General features: G+C 41.4%; 1 protein-coding gene across 1 annotated transcript in view; it reads left to right on the top strand.

The window, feature by feature from the left end:
- Window positions 1-330: 330 nt before the first annotated feature.
- Window positions 331-13,907, top strand: part of CCDC126 (coiled-coil domain containing 126) — a 49,598-nt gene continuing 36,021 nt past the window's right edge. Inside the window, exon 1 of the mRNA XM_046020031.1 lies at window positions 331-540. The gene's annotated coding sequence lies outside the window, so the exon portion shown is untranslated. The remainder of the gene's footprint in view (window positions 541-13,907) is intronic.

Raw genomic sequence — 13,907 nt, 5'->3', positions numbered from 1 at the left:
TTTTGCCTCCAGGTCACAGCCTTGAAATTGTTGGTCGCCTGCTGGAGGGTCAGGAGTAAGACGCCTACGCTCTCCTTTCAGCTACTGCAGGGAGTCAAAAGACAGAGCGTCTGTCTCGCGTAAGCTAATTTTCCAATCCTGGAGACGCCTGCAGCTTCTTCTGGTTGCTACGCAACGGCGTCGCCCTGCCCCCGGAGTAGATCAGCGGGGCCAGAAGCACGTGCCGCTTCTTCCGCATTCCCGGACTACAACCCCCATAATGCCGCGGACCGCGATCGGCTGGTCTCCGAGTGGGGGAAGGGCTGGGACCGGCCGGGAGGCGGAGCGGAAGCGGACTGCGAGGGACGAGAAGAGTAGAATCTCCACGAGCTGGGAACCTCCTCGTCGGTGATTCTCAATCTTGGCCTTTCTCCATCCCCACCTGGAGGCTACTTCGCAAGCGCAGGACGCAACTGACGCCTGCTAATCGACTTTCGCTGCGCCGCCCCAGCTCGGGAGCCCGTTGGCGGCGGCGACGGTGACAAGAAGCCCACAGGCAAGGTAATGGGGAGGGGGCGAGAGGAAAGCGGGGGGGTGGAGGCGACTCCGCCCGCCCGCCCGCCCCGCGCCTCTCCGGTATTCCCCTCAGGCCCGGCGGCCGCCCTTCCTCCACCGTTTCCAGCTCGTGCCCCTCGCCCCACCCGGGCCGCTGCCCCCAGGTGTCCGCGGAGAACCGGCTCGGGAGCTGCCGGTAGCCCGCGGCGGAGGAGGCTCTTTGTCCCTGCCCCTCTCGGTCTGACAGCCGTGGCCCCGTGGGCCCCGGGCGGAGAACCGAGCAAGGCTCGGACTGCTTGATCCGAGCGGGGCGGGCTCGGTCCCGTGGCCACTGGCGCGGGGGAGCGACCGACCTAGTGCAGGGATGGAGGAGCACCCGCGCGGCAGCACTCACTTCTTTTTCTGCTTTTGACAGCTCAGCTCTGTTCTACTTTGAGGGAGAAAGTCAAATGCCCCTTTTTAACCCCCTCTTCAAACTCAGCTCCTGGGTGATTGGTAAGGATGAACTTAAACTGCTCTGTCGACTGTGACTTACACTCTCGAAAGCGGTACTAAAAGTGGCTCAGGCAGCCTGGGTTCCCATCCTGATCGAGGCACTGCTTGGCTTTATGACCTTGGTTAATTAAAGGTTCTAAGCCTGAGTTTTCTCATCAAACGGAGATAACAGTATGCATCTTTAAGTTGTTAGAATAAAAAATAATGTGCTTACAACGTCATTAATTCTTTTGATGAAAAAATCCTTTGAATATGATACTTTTATTAGTTATACTGAAGTGGCCTCTGGATTTACGAGTTTTGTGCTTTTCTTTGTTTAATGATTAGCACCCTAGGTTGTGTGTTCTTTTCTTAATACCTCGTTCACCTTAAACCTAAGGAAGGAATTCCTTTAAAGTACGCTGTCTTCTTAATTTCCACTGTTTGAAGATGGCTGAGAATGTTCTTAGGAAATTGATGACTCTGCTTTTCTCTGGATCAGCTCTGGAGATACAAGGACTTATTCACCCCCCCCCCCCCCCACCCCAGCTGTGTCCTTTGGGAGACTCTTTAGAGGAGCTTAAGTGTTTGTTTTGGCAGAGTAAGCACCTAGGTGTTCTGCAATCCTGATGTGGGGCTTCGCCATCTTTACCTTATGTCAACTTTTTCCACCACTCTCTACACTTTCTCACTGGTCAGTAATTTTACTTATTTGGAATTTCTGTTTGCCAGTGGTAGTTTTGGTCCAGAACAAGTTGAATGACTGCAATACAATTTATAAGGAATGATTTGAAACATTTCACATTAGTTCCTCTATAGTTTTGGTTCTTGCACTGTTCTCTCCTGATATTTCCTGACAATGGTGATGAGTTTTTCTTTAAGGAAATCCTTATGGTCCTTTGTTGATTTTTTTTCATTGAAAATGCCTGTTCTTTACTACTTTGGGTTCAAACACTGTTGTGTAATATGTGAAGTAATACGTTCTGAGTAACGCTGTTTTCGAATGTACAGTTATAGTGGGAGAAAAACCAGAAGGGCCTGATGAATTTTCTATGTTATGTCTTCAGTGACTGATGCATTAAAAAAAATTTTAGGAAGAAAAGGAGAAAATCTGGTGAATGTATTTCATAAGTATACTAGCAAGGAAGTAAATAAGGGGAAAACTTATTTAAACTGTGGGAGATGACCTATGCATATAAAGAATTTAAAAAATATGATTCTCATAAAAATATATGGCAAAAATACTCATTTTGAAAAAAAAATGTTTCTATATTGGTGTTCGTGCAGTACAGATGGAGAGTAATGGACTATGGAAATAGAAGACCTTGGTTTTTGTCCTAGCTCTGTCACTATCAATATAACCTTATGTTCCTTTGTGGTCCTCATTTTCCTCTTGCCTAACATAGTGAATTGGTCTGATTCCAAGGACTCTTCTAGTTCAGACTTTCAATGATAAAGGGTTTTAGATGTCCTTTTTTAAACATGCAACAAATTGATATAAGCCCTTTTAGTCATTTATTTGTGTCTTAGGGGTTTTTTTTTTATTCCCCACCTCGAGGAAGGGGATGTACATGTAGCAACTAGAAAGCTGCCACAAACAAGCATTCCTCTTTCATGAACTGCATGTGTTTTTTTCTACATTTTTGACATGCTCATTTCTCTTTTTCTCTACTGCGTATCTCTTTTATTTTACTTATAGCCTCTGTTTACCTGTTGTGTCTGTTTCTTTGTAAATCTACTTTGTCAATCCCCTAGTCCAAACTTCATTGTTTCTTTTTGTGAATTTTTTCCCTTTTTGCTCCTATTTCCATCAACCTGGTGTTCTTAGGTGGTCTTTTTTTCCCAAGGCCTCAGGCAAAGGTGCCCAGTGCTAGTCTAGTTAGCTGTGAAGGGGGATGTGGGCTCATGTGTCACAAAACATGATTGGCTGAGGCTTTGGGCAGGTGACTACAATATGTGGTACAATCTAATTTATTTCATTTTGTTTATTTAAAAAAAAATTATTTATTTATTTGACAGAGCGCACACGCACGAATGAGCATAAGTGGGGGAGAGGGAGAAGCGGGTTCCCTGCTTAACAGACAGCCCAATAATGAGCTCGATCCCAGGACCCTAGGATCATGACCTGAGTCAAGGCAGACGCTTAACTGACTGAGCCACCCAGGCGCCCCAGCCTAATATATTTTAGATTAAACTGTTACTGTGGCGTAATGATTGAGTAGTTTCCCTTTGTCCTAACATTTCTATTCTTAACCTTGAATTACTTTACCCATTTTTTTTAATCTTTGTGCTCTTCAGAGCTATTATCTTCTCTCTTTTCTCACAAATATGCCGTCTAAAAATGATCCGATATCTTGAGACATGTGTCTGTATCTTACCTGGAATTTTAGTGTCGCTTCTCTCAAAGCAGTTCACATTTAAAATTTTAGACCTTATTAGGAGTGGAAGGCTGTGTTTTCTGTTAATTTTTTCCCCTAGATATTAGCCTTGGGCAATATCATGTAGAAAAAGTATTCTAAGAATGGGCCCTTCCCCCTGAAATTACATTCCGAGGTCAAGTCTGTGGAGGACTTATTTCTGAGCCTTTTTTGAAGAGAACTGTCTGAACCTCTGTGCTCTGGTGAACATACTGTGTCTTTTTGTAACCTATTTCTGCTTTTCTAATTGTAAATTCCTTGGGAGACTAATAGGCACTGATTCTTGTAGCACCTTTGGCTTAGCGAGAACTTCTCTCCTTGCTAGTTGCTGCTGTTGTTGTTATAGTTAATTTAACTATAGTTCTAAAGCATAAAAAGCAGAGCACTGAATAAATGCAAAAACGGGATTTGAAGAGTTTTTTGTTTTTTGGTAGGATTACCATCTATTAATATTTTTAATGTTGTTATTGCAGTGTTTCCATAAACAATACAAGCAAGTATTTCATAACAGGCAGTGTGAAATACTGTTTTTTAAAATTTTGACTGCAACCCATAGTAAGAGATCTTTTTATGTCAAGACTTCATAGATATATACAAGTATGTGTGTGCGTGTGTGTGTCTGTGTAAGAAAAAAATATAGGTATCTAACTGAAAGAAAACTGACATAAAGCAAGATCTGTAGTAGTACCGTCTACTTTGATAGTTTCTATTTTATCTTGTATTTTTAAAAAGTGCCATTTGCAAACTGTTAAGTTGATTTTTGTTCTTCGCTTTTGAAAAACAGGAGAGTCTATGCTGAGAATTTGGATGCCTAATTTCTCCCCATTTGTTTGTTGATGGATAGTCATTAATCCTCTTTGTGCTTCACTTTCCTTTTCTTTAAAATGAGGGTGATGGGGTGTCTGGGTGGCTCAGTTGCTAAATGTCTGCCTTCAGCTTGGGTCATGATCCCAGTGTCCTGGGTTTGAGCCCCACATCAGGCTCCCTGCCAAGCGAGGAGCCTGCTTCTCCTTCTCCCTCTGCCTGCTGTTCCCCCTGGTTGTGCTCACTCTTAGTCAAATAAATAAATAAAGATCTTAAAAAAGAAAAAAAATGAGGATGATCCTCTGACTTCACTGTAGTAATAATGTTAACTAATATATTTGTCTTTAGGTCCTTGGCTAGGGAGAAACCACTGAAAAATTGCTTAATTTTCTAGTTGTTTGCATGTTTGGTATTTGGGAAGAGGCATAAAAAAACTTTGAACAGGGGCGCCTGGGTGGCTCAGTGGATTAAGCCGCTGCCTTCGGCTCGGGTCATGGTCTCAGGGTCCTGGGATCGAGCCCCGCATCGGGCTCTCTGCTCCGTGGGGAGCCTGCTTCCTCCTCTCTCTCTGCCCACCTCTCTGCCTACTTGTGATCTCTCTCTCTGTCAAATAAAAAAAAAAAAAAAAAAAAAAATCTTTAAAAAAAAAAAAAAAAACTTTGAACAGATCTTTGGAGGTTATTGGAATGGAGGCTTTAAGGCCTATAAATGTGAAAACTAAGAAAAAAAGTTTCCCCCCTTTTTTCTGTTTCTACCTTTTTGTCCTTTAACAAGGAATCTTTTAGAGTTTGAAAATTCCTATTTAAAATGCTTAGTAACCAGCATCTGAGTGGCTCAGTCCATTAAGTATCTGCCTCTTGATATCAGCTCAGGTATTTTTTTTTTTAAATTAACGTATAATGTATTATTTGTTTCAGGGGTAGAGGTCTGTGATTCATCAGTCTTACACAGTACACAGCCCTTACCACAACACATACCCTCCCCAGTGTCCATCACCTAGCCACCCCATCTTCCCACCCGCTTCCACTCCAGCAGCCCTCTGTTTCCCGAAATAAGAAGTTATTATGGTTTTTCTCCCTCTCTGATTTCGTCTTGTTTCATTTCTTCCTCTCTTCCCCTCTGATCCTCTGCCTTGTTTCTCAAATTCCTCATATCAGTGCGATCATATGATAATTGTCTTTCTCTGACTTATTTCGCTTAGCATAATACCCTCTAGTTCCATCCATATTATTGCAGAGGGCAAGATTTCATTTTTTATGGCTGCATAATATTCCATTGTATTTATATACCACATCTTTTTTTTTTTTTTTTTTAAAGATTTTAAAATTTATGTGACAGGGAGTCATATAGGGAGAGAAGGAACACAAGCAGGGGGAATGGGAGAGGGAGAAGCAGGCTTCCTGTTGATCAGAGAGCCCAATGCGGGGTTTAACCCTAGGACCTGGGATCATGACCTGAGCCCAAGGTAGACGCTTAATGACTGAGCCACCCAGGCACCCTACACCACATTGTCTTTATCCATTCACCTGTCCATGGACATCTAGGCTCTCTCCACAGTTTGGCTATTGGGGACATTGCTGCTATAAACATTGGGGTGCATGTGCCCCTTTGGATCACTATATTTGTATCTTTGGGGTAAATACCCAGTAGTGCAATTGCTGGATTGTAGGGTATCAGCTCAGGTCTTGATCCCAGGGTCATGCATTCAAGTCCAGCTTTGGGCTTCACTGTGGAACCTACTTAAAAAAAAAATTGCTTTATAGCAATTTTAAGTTAACATGTTGGCAAATTGTTACCTAGATTTTATTCCATACCCCATCTTAACTGCACTGCCCCCCTCATGTTAGAAAATGCTAGTAGGAATGTATTTACATATTTTTCTGTGCAAAGTCACTATACCAGATTATTACTCTTCCCGTATGTTACCGAACAGTAGAACTACCATTCTTCTAAGAAAAGGGAAAACAGAACTTTCTATGCTTGTGGGTTTCCTTCTGTTTACTTTGAATGATTTCTCCAAACCAGGCCATTCCATGCTAGGGATTGGGATCCCTCCCATTCTCATTTGTTTGTACCGAGGAGACTAGGAATAAGGAATTTACTGCCTGCTCCCAAGATTCTGGTCAGAAAAGAATTCTAAAGGTTTTGGTTGGAAGGAAATTGGAACCAGACTTTACTTCCTCTTGTTTTTCAGATCAGACTTCCCTAGAGGGCCTTCCTTGATCTGATACTTCACGGAGACTCCTCAGATATCCTCACAGCACCCTGTTTGTTTATATTCTCTATAGTAGTTTATGACAAGCTGAAATTAACTTGTTTCTGCGCTTGCTTGTTTATTGTCTCCAACTAAGACATAATCTCCACAAGAAGAATCCTGTCTTGTTTCACCTTTCACGTCTCTAGTTCTGGTGCATAGTAGGTACTGCAATAAATATTGTGAATGAGTAAGTGAGCAAATGAATAAGAAGTTCTTTCATGCTTTAAATGAAACTTCGTATAATAGATTGTTGAGCCTAGGTCTTTATGTGGTCCTCCCCCACCCCCAAATTCTTTTTTCTAGAAATACGTTTTCTTATCAGTGTCTGCTGGACATTGTGAAGGTGTCTCCATCCAGAAGATCTTGTATTTATCTGTGCTTTACTTCATATTTTTTTCTGTTGTTTTTTGCTTATGTAAAAAAAAGCTAAGCTCTAAGGTTTCTTAAATCCTTCTTGTAGTAACTTTGTAATAGTTTGATCTATGGGAATAAAGTGTATTGAAACTTTAATGTGCCGACTTGATAATTTAATGAATAGTCTAAGCATATATTTTTGGAATTTTAGGATCATTGCTCTAAATTGCCATTACTGTTCTCTGACTATGTTCTTTTTGTTTGTTTGTTTGTTTGTTTTTGTTTTTTTAAAGATTTTACTTATTTATTGGAGAGACAAAGATCACAAGTAGGCAGAGAGGCCGGCAGAGAGAGGAGGAAGCAGGCTCCCCGCTGAGCAGAGAGCCGGATGTGGGGCTCCATAAGGGTCCTGGGATCATGACCTGAGCGGAGGGCAGAGAGAGGCTTTAACCCACTGAGAAACCCAGGGGCTCCTTGGTTTTTTTTTTCCTTTTTTTAAAGATTTTATTCATTTATTAGAAAGAGCGTGCGCTTGAGAGAGCTTGAGCGCACAGATTGGGGGAGGGGCAGAGGGAGAGAGAGGGGGAAGTGGACTCCCTGCTGAATGGGGTGGGGGAGGTGGGGGTGGAGATGGCTGGATCCCAGGACCCCAAGATCATGACCTGAGCTGCAGGCAGATGACCTGAGTTGCAGGCAGACACATAACTGACTGAACTACCCAGGTGCCCTCAGGTTATGTTCTTTTAAAACAAAAGAGAATAAGCTTCATTTAATGTTACAGTTCATTTAGTATTTACAAACTTAGCCTTTCTAGTGGAGATAAAGAAAGTAGTATGGTATAGAGAAAAACCTAAGTAGTGAGTCAGGACCTCTCTTCTAGATCAATATAGTTTTTGCCATTAACTGTCTCATTTTAGGCAAGATACCCTGGGTTTTATTTCATAAGAAATGTCAGGGGATTGTAGTAGATTTCTTCTCAGATTCATTTAGCCACAAAATGGATAATTGAAGGTACTTTAATTTTATCTCGAAACTTCCATCTCCTCTGCCCTTTTGCCCTCCTACCTCCCCAACACTGTAGGGAAGTCATTGCTGCTTGGGAGAAGGTGGGGTTAGACTCAGGGATGTGCTTAAAGTAAACCGTAGGTATCTGTACTGATTGTCATTGGGGTTTATGAGAGTTGTGGCAGCGGTGTCGGGTCAGTTACTCTTGCCCTTAGGTACATGGGATTGTGGGGACAAGGTTCATGGCTGAATGAGAAGATGTGATGTGTGAAATAAGCTGATATAAAGTAATGTGCTGTGAGAGAAGATTAGCATGGGCTGGGGTAAGGTGATGAGGTTTTGAAATCCTTCTGGCTAAGGTAGTGTTTAAACAGATACTCTAGTCTCATTGTAGGCTATTTGGAAGATGAAGTTTTCTCATCAACAGTGCCACTGTATCATCTTTTAGGACTGGGTAATTCTTCAGTAATTAGTAATCAGTAACTAGTGCCAATGAAGTATTTCATGCTATACACAAATTCTGAGTAGAAATTTGTTCAAGCCTGTGGCCTCTCCGGTAGCTGTTAACTAACTGAATGAGAGGATGTAAGGAAACATGCTTCATAAATAAAAATGGATGTAAATGTAAGGTGCTATTATTACTATTGTATGAGACAGTGAGAAGACTGGCTTGATTGGGGGAGATATTTTTGTGACTAATGGGAAATAGATTTGCCTTTGGGGACTGGATAATGGAGGAGCTATAATGAGAGCTATCAGAGGAGTTTTATTTGGGTCTAGTAAAATAACAACTCCTGTATTAACTCAGATTACTCAGGTTATCAAGAATTACTGGCATTGCTGCATTAGTGCCTGACACTAATAATAAAAGTTAGGGTATATTGAGTAGTATGAGGTGTCATTTATCTTTACCAGTATAAATGAGGACATCAGGGTCTACGGAGATAAAGTAACTTGCTCAAGGTTTTAAAGATAGAATATGTAATTTCATATGGAATATGTGGGGCTGGAGGTGGGGCAGGAGTGGGAGTGCTACTTTTTGAAGAGGCAACATTTGAGATAAATAATACTAAAAAATGAAAAGGAGCAAGCAGCAGGGAGAACATTGCAGGGAGGGGAATAGCAGTTGTATATAGAGCCTGAGGTCAGAAAGCATTTGGTAAGGGCGCCTGGGTGGCTCAGTGTGTTGGGGCCTCTGCCTTCTGCTCAGGTCATGATCAGGATCCTGGGATCGAGCCCTGCATCGGGCTCTCTGCTCCGCGGGGAGCCTGCTTTCTCCTCTCTCTCTGCCTGCCTCTCTGCCTACCTGTGATCTCTGTCTGTCACATAAATAAATTAATTAATTTAAAAAAAAATTTTGGTTGGTCTTGCCTGGCGGGACTGTAGCACAGTGAGTAAATAGAAGTGGTGTGAGATTAGGACAAGAAACTGAAGGGGAGAAGTCAGATTTTGTAGGGCCTTGTGGCTTGAGGTAAAGAGCTTTAATTTTATTTTAAGTACAGTGGGAAACTGTTGAAGGGTTTTTAAGCAGGGGAGTGATGTACTACAACTTTGTGTGTGGTTAAAAATACATAAAATGTACCATTTGAACCATATTTAAGCGTACAGTTCAGTCATTAAGAATGTTCACATTGTTGTGCAGCTATCACCGTTATACATCTTCAGAACTTTTTCATCATCCCAGAGTAAAACTCTGTACCCTAAACTTTAAACCATAACTCTCCATTCTTCTCTCCTCGGCCCCAGCCCCAGCCCCTGGTTACTACCATTCTACTTTCTGTCTCAGTCTGACTGGTCTAAGTACCTATATTAAGTGGAATCCTACAATATTTGTCTTCTTGTGCCTGGTTTATTAACTTAGTATGATATATGTACTTTTTAAAGTAGGCTCCATGCCCAATGTAGGTCTTGAACACATGACCCTAAGATTAAGGGTCGTGCTCCACTGACTGAGCCAGCCAAGCGCCTCTTAGTATAATATCTTTAAGGTTCATCTGTGTTGTAGCTTGTATCAGGATTTTATTCCCATTTAAACCTGAATAATATTCCATGGTATATATATGCCACATTTTGTTTATTATCTGTTCATTTTTTGGGACATGGGTTATTTCTACTTTTTGTCTATTGTTGAATTATGCTGCAGTGAACATAGATGCACAAGTATCTCTGAGTCCCTGCTTTCAGTTCTTTAGTGATTATACCCAGAAGTGAAATTACTGGATCATATGGTAATTATGTATTTAATTTTTTGAAGAACTGATGTACTGTTGGTTTCCACAGTGGATGCACCATTTTTCTTTCCTACCAGCAGTACACAAGAGTTTCAGTGTCTCCACATCTACCAACACTTGTTTTTTTGTTTAGTTTTGTTTTTTTTGATAAATGTTATAGGGGAAGAAACATCTTTTATTCCCTATCTTCTTAGGTTCAGTACCTGGGGCTCTGCAAATTAAATTGACAAAAGCCAGTTTAACAGGAGAAAAAGGGTTATTTCATATGCAAATGAGGGGCTTTACAGAAATGAAATGAAAACCAAAGAAGCAGGTAGTAGGCCTGAGAACTTGTATATCATTTAGGCACAGAGCTATAAATTGTGAAGATCTGACAAGACAAAGGAAAAGGAGTTTTAGTTTCTAGAGGCAGTAGGTTGTGAGAAGGTAATATATGGGAGAAACTAATGGAAGGTAATGGTTGTTCAAGATGTATTTGTACAGATTTGTCTCAACATCAACTCCCTGCCTCCCATGATGAGAATGTTGTCACTTTTCTGATGGGAAATTCTTGTCTGCCTTTTAGGTAGAAAGGGGAAGAGCAAGGCAGGAAACACTTCCTGCATCTGCTGCTTCTTAGTCATCTTCAGTTCCAACTAATCCTTATACAGCAGTGGCATGCTTGTACTTTGGGGTGGTATACTCTGATGCCCTTCCTATCATGCTAATAATGGGTATGAAGTGGTATCTCATTGTGGTTTAATTTGCATTACCCTGATGATTAGTGATTTGAGCTCTTTTCATGTGTATATTGTTCATTTACATATCTCCTTTGAGAACCATTGGAATCTTTACTATTCAAATTGTGACTTGTTTTTAGAAGAACATCTTGGCTGCTTTGAGGACAGTGGCTTGAAGTGGGGTTGGAGAGGAATCTGGGAAACCACTTGAGAAACAGCTGCAGGAATCCAGTTGGAGATGATGATACTTACAACACTCCTTTGCCTTTTCAGATCTGGTGCTCTACAGACAACTTCATTTTATTTTATTATTTATTTATTTATTTAGATAATTTGTGACAACTTCGTTTTAAATGTATCTCCTCTCCTTGACTTCTGCTTTTGAGCCTATACACTCTAATTCCTTTTGTATTCTCTGCAGTTACCCAAGAACTTTCCCCTGGGAATCCCAAAAATATTTATAAGTCTTAGGTCAAAATAATGATGATGAAGGTGATGATGAATTTGTTTTTGTCTCTATTTATTTTTAAGAGCTTTTATTTATTAGAGAACAAGTGAGAGAGGAAGCATGAGCTGGGTGAGAGGGTATTGGGGAAGGGAGAAACAGACTCCCTGCTGAGCAGGGAGCCTGATTTTTGGGCTCAGTCCCAGGGCCCTGGGATCATGACCTGAGCGGAAGGCAGGCACTTAACTGACTGAGCCACCCAGGCACCCCTTGTTTTTGCTTTTTAAAAACTACTTGGGTCAAATATGAACTTTGACTTTTTAGTCATTAGTAGACAATTGATATGGTGGCCTAGAAGTTGGGATGAAAAAGTGTTCAGATTGTACACTATTTTGGTCAACAAAGGACTCTAATAAATACTGTGCTCAAGTGTAGCCATAAACCCTTAGTGACAATGTAGGCCTTTTAGGTGTAATTGTTATTTCCCTCATGACCTAGGTGGCCTTCCAGGAGATGGACTAGTACTTGAAACCTAAAGAAAAAAAAAAATGGGGAGGTTCAGAGTACAAGTTCCTATGTCACTTACAGCTTTGAACATTACACAGGAAAGAGACATTATTAAACCCTCCCTTTTTTTCTTTTTCTTTCCTAAAGATTGAGTCTAAGAATAATTACTCCTTAGAAGTACTAAAATAGGGGCACCTGGGTGTCTCAGTGGGTTGAGCCTCAGCCTTCTGGTCAGCTCATGAGCTCAGGGTCCTGGGATCCAGCCCTGCATCAGGCTCTCTGCTCAGTGGGGAGCCTGCTTCCCCCTCTCTCTTGTCTGCCTCTCTGCCTACTTGTGATCTCTCTCTGTCAAATAAATAAATAAAATCTTTAAAAAAAAGGTACTAAAATAAATTGCCTTTAGTTGCTAAACAATTAAAATCTTCTTGTCTGCTTTTTTCTTTCTATATGGCATCACAAAAAAAATCTTTCAGGGAACAGAACAGTATATTCATATTGATCACAGGGACTAAAGTGGTACCGGTGGAAATTGTTTTCTCTTCATTCTGCCTCCCCTCTGACTTGTAAATATAGGGCTTAGCTTACCCTGGCAGGAGTGACTTAGGTTACAGCAACGATACCTGTTTTTTCCTCCCCATTGCTGCTTTATGAAGAGATTTGAGATTTGGAGAGTGGTTCGCATTCTTTGCTGCACATTAAAATAACCTAGGCTTCTTCTTCTTCTTCTTTTTAAGATACTTTTTTACTTGAGAAAGAGAAAGAGAGCATGAGAGAGCATAAGAGAGCTGCAGGGGGAGAGGGAGAAGCAAGCTTCCCGCTGAGCAGAGAGCCCAACGCAGTGTGATCCCAGGACACTGAGATTATGACCTGAGCTGAAGGCAGACGCTTAACTGACTGAGCCACCCAGGTGCCCCTAACTTAGGACTCTTAAAAACCAAACAAACCATACCCATGCCAACCAAACCAAAACGGATGCCTGGCTCCTTCCCCTTAGACATTCTAATTTAATTGGTTTGGGGTATGACCTGGCATGGGGATATTTAGAAAACTCTCGAGGTAATTTTAATGTGAAGCATTCTAAGAGACCAAAGGCATAGTTATATCCTTTTGGGAATCTTAGTCACCTCTACTGGGCTTGCTTGGAATTACATGTGGAAATGAACCCTGTAGAATAGTTTTCAGGCCTTCTTGGGTTGCATCAGAGAACCCTCATGGGCCTTTGAACTGTTCAGTCCTGTGTCAGGTATTAACTGGCTCTAGGCCATCTTTTTAACTTGAAGAAGGCTCCAGGGTGTCTTTTCTCTTTAGTAGCTCTTACACTCACTTTATTTCTTGGTGTCCTTTTGTAGTTCCCTAGTGAAGAGTGGAATAATGGCTCCCAGCTTCTCACTTCTTTGCTATTCTTAAAGACACCCTTTTCTTTCTTTCTTTCTTTTTTTAAGATTTTATTTATTTATTTGACAGACAGAGATCACAAGTAGGCAGAGAGGCAGGCAGAGAGAGAGGAGGAAACAGGCTCCCTGCCGAGCAAAGAACCCGATGTAGGGCTCAATCCCAGGACCATGGGATCATGATCTGAGCTGAAGGCAGAGGCTTTAACCCACTGAGCCACCCAGGTGCCCCTCAAAGACACCCTTTTTATGTTAAATGTTTAACTTCTTTGGGTTCCTGGGAGGTTCATTAGATTAAACTGTTGGACTCTTGATTTCAGCTCTGGTCACAATCTTAGGGTCTTGAGATCAGCCCCAGGTCAAGCTCCGTGCTCAGTGGGGAGTCTGCTGGAGGATTCTTTTCCTCTGCCCCTCCCCCATCACTGTGTGTGTGTGTGTGTGTGTGTGTGTGTGTGTGTGTACATAAATCTTAAAAAGCATAAATAATAAATAAATCTTTAAAAACAAATAAATCTTAAAAATATTTTAACTTATCACTATAGAAAAATGTGTAATAAACACAAGCAAGTTCTAAAACATGAGTGTTTTACTATAATAGTCACTATAAAGCTTCCTGACTTCTCTCTGAGGTGGGCTGCTTTAATTTAGTTGAGGGCAGTGGTGAGCCAGACACATTCCATGAAGAGTCACGACTGCAAAGAGTTTTCTTTTTTTAAAGATTTTATTTATTTATTTATTTATTTAATTTATTTATTTAACAGAGAGAGCG

This window comes from Meles meles, chromosome 10 (assembly GCF_922984935.1).
Source record: "Meles meles chromosome 10, mMelMel3.1 paternal haplotype, whole genome shotgun sequence".
In the NCBI taxonomy this organism is placed as follows: Eukaryota; Metazoa; Chordata; class Mammalia; order Carnivora; family Mustelidae; genus Meles; species Meles meles.
This window is presented reverse-complemented; position numbering and strand designations above follow the sequence as displayed.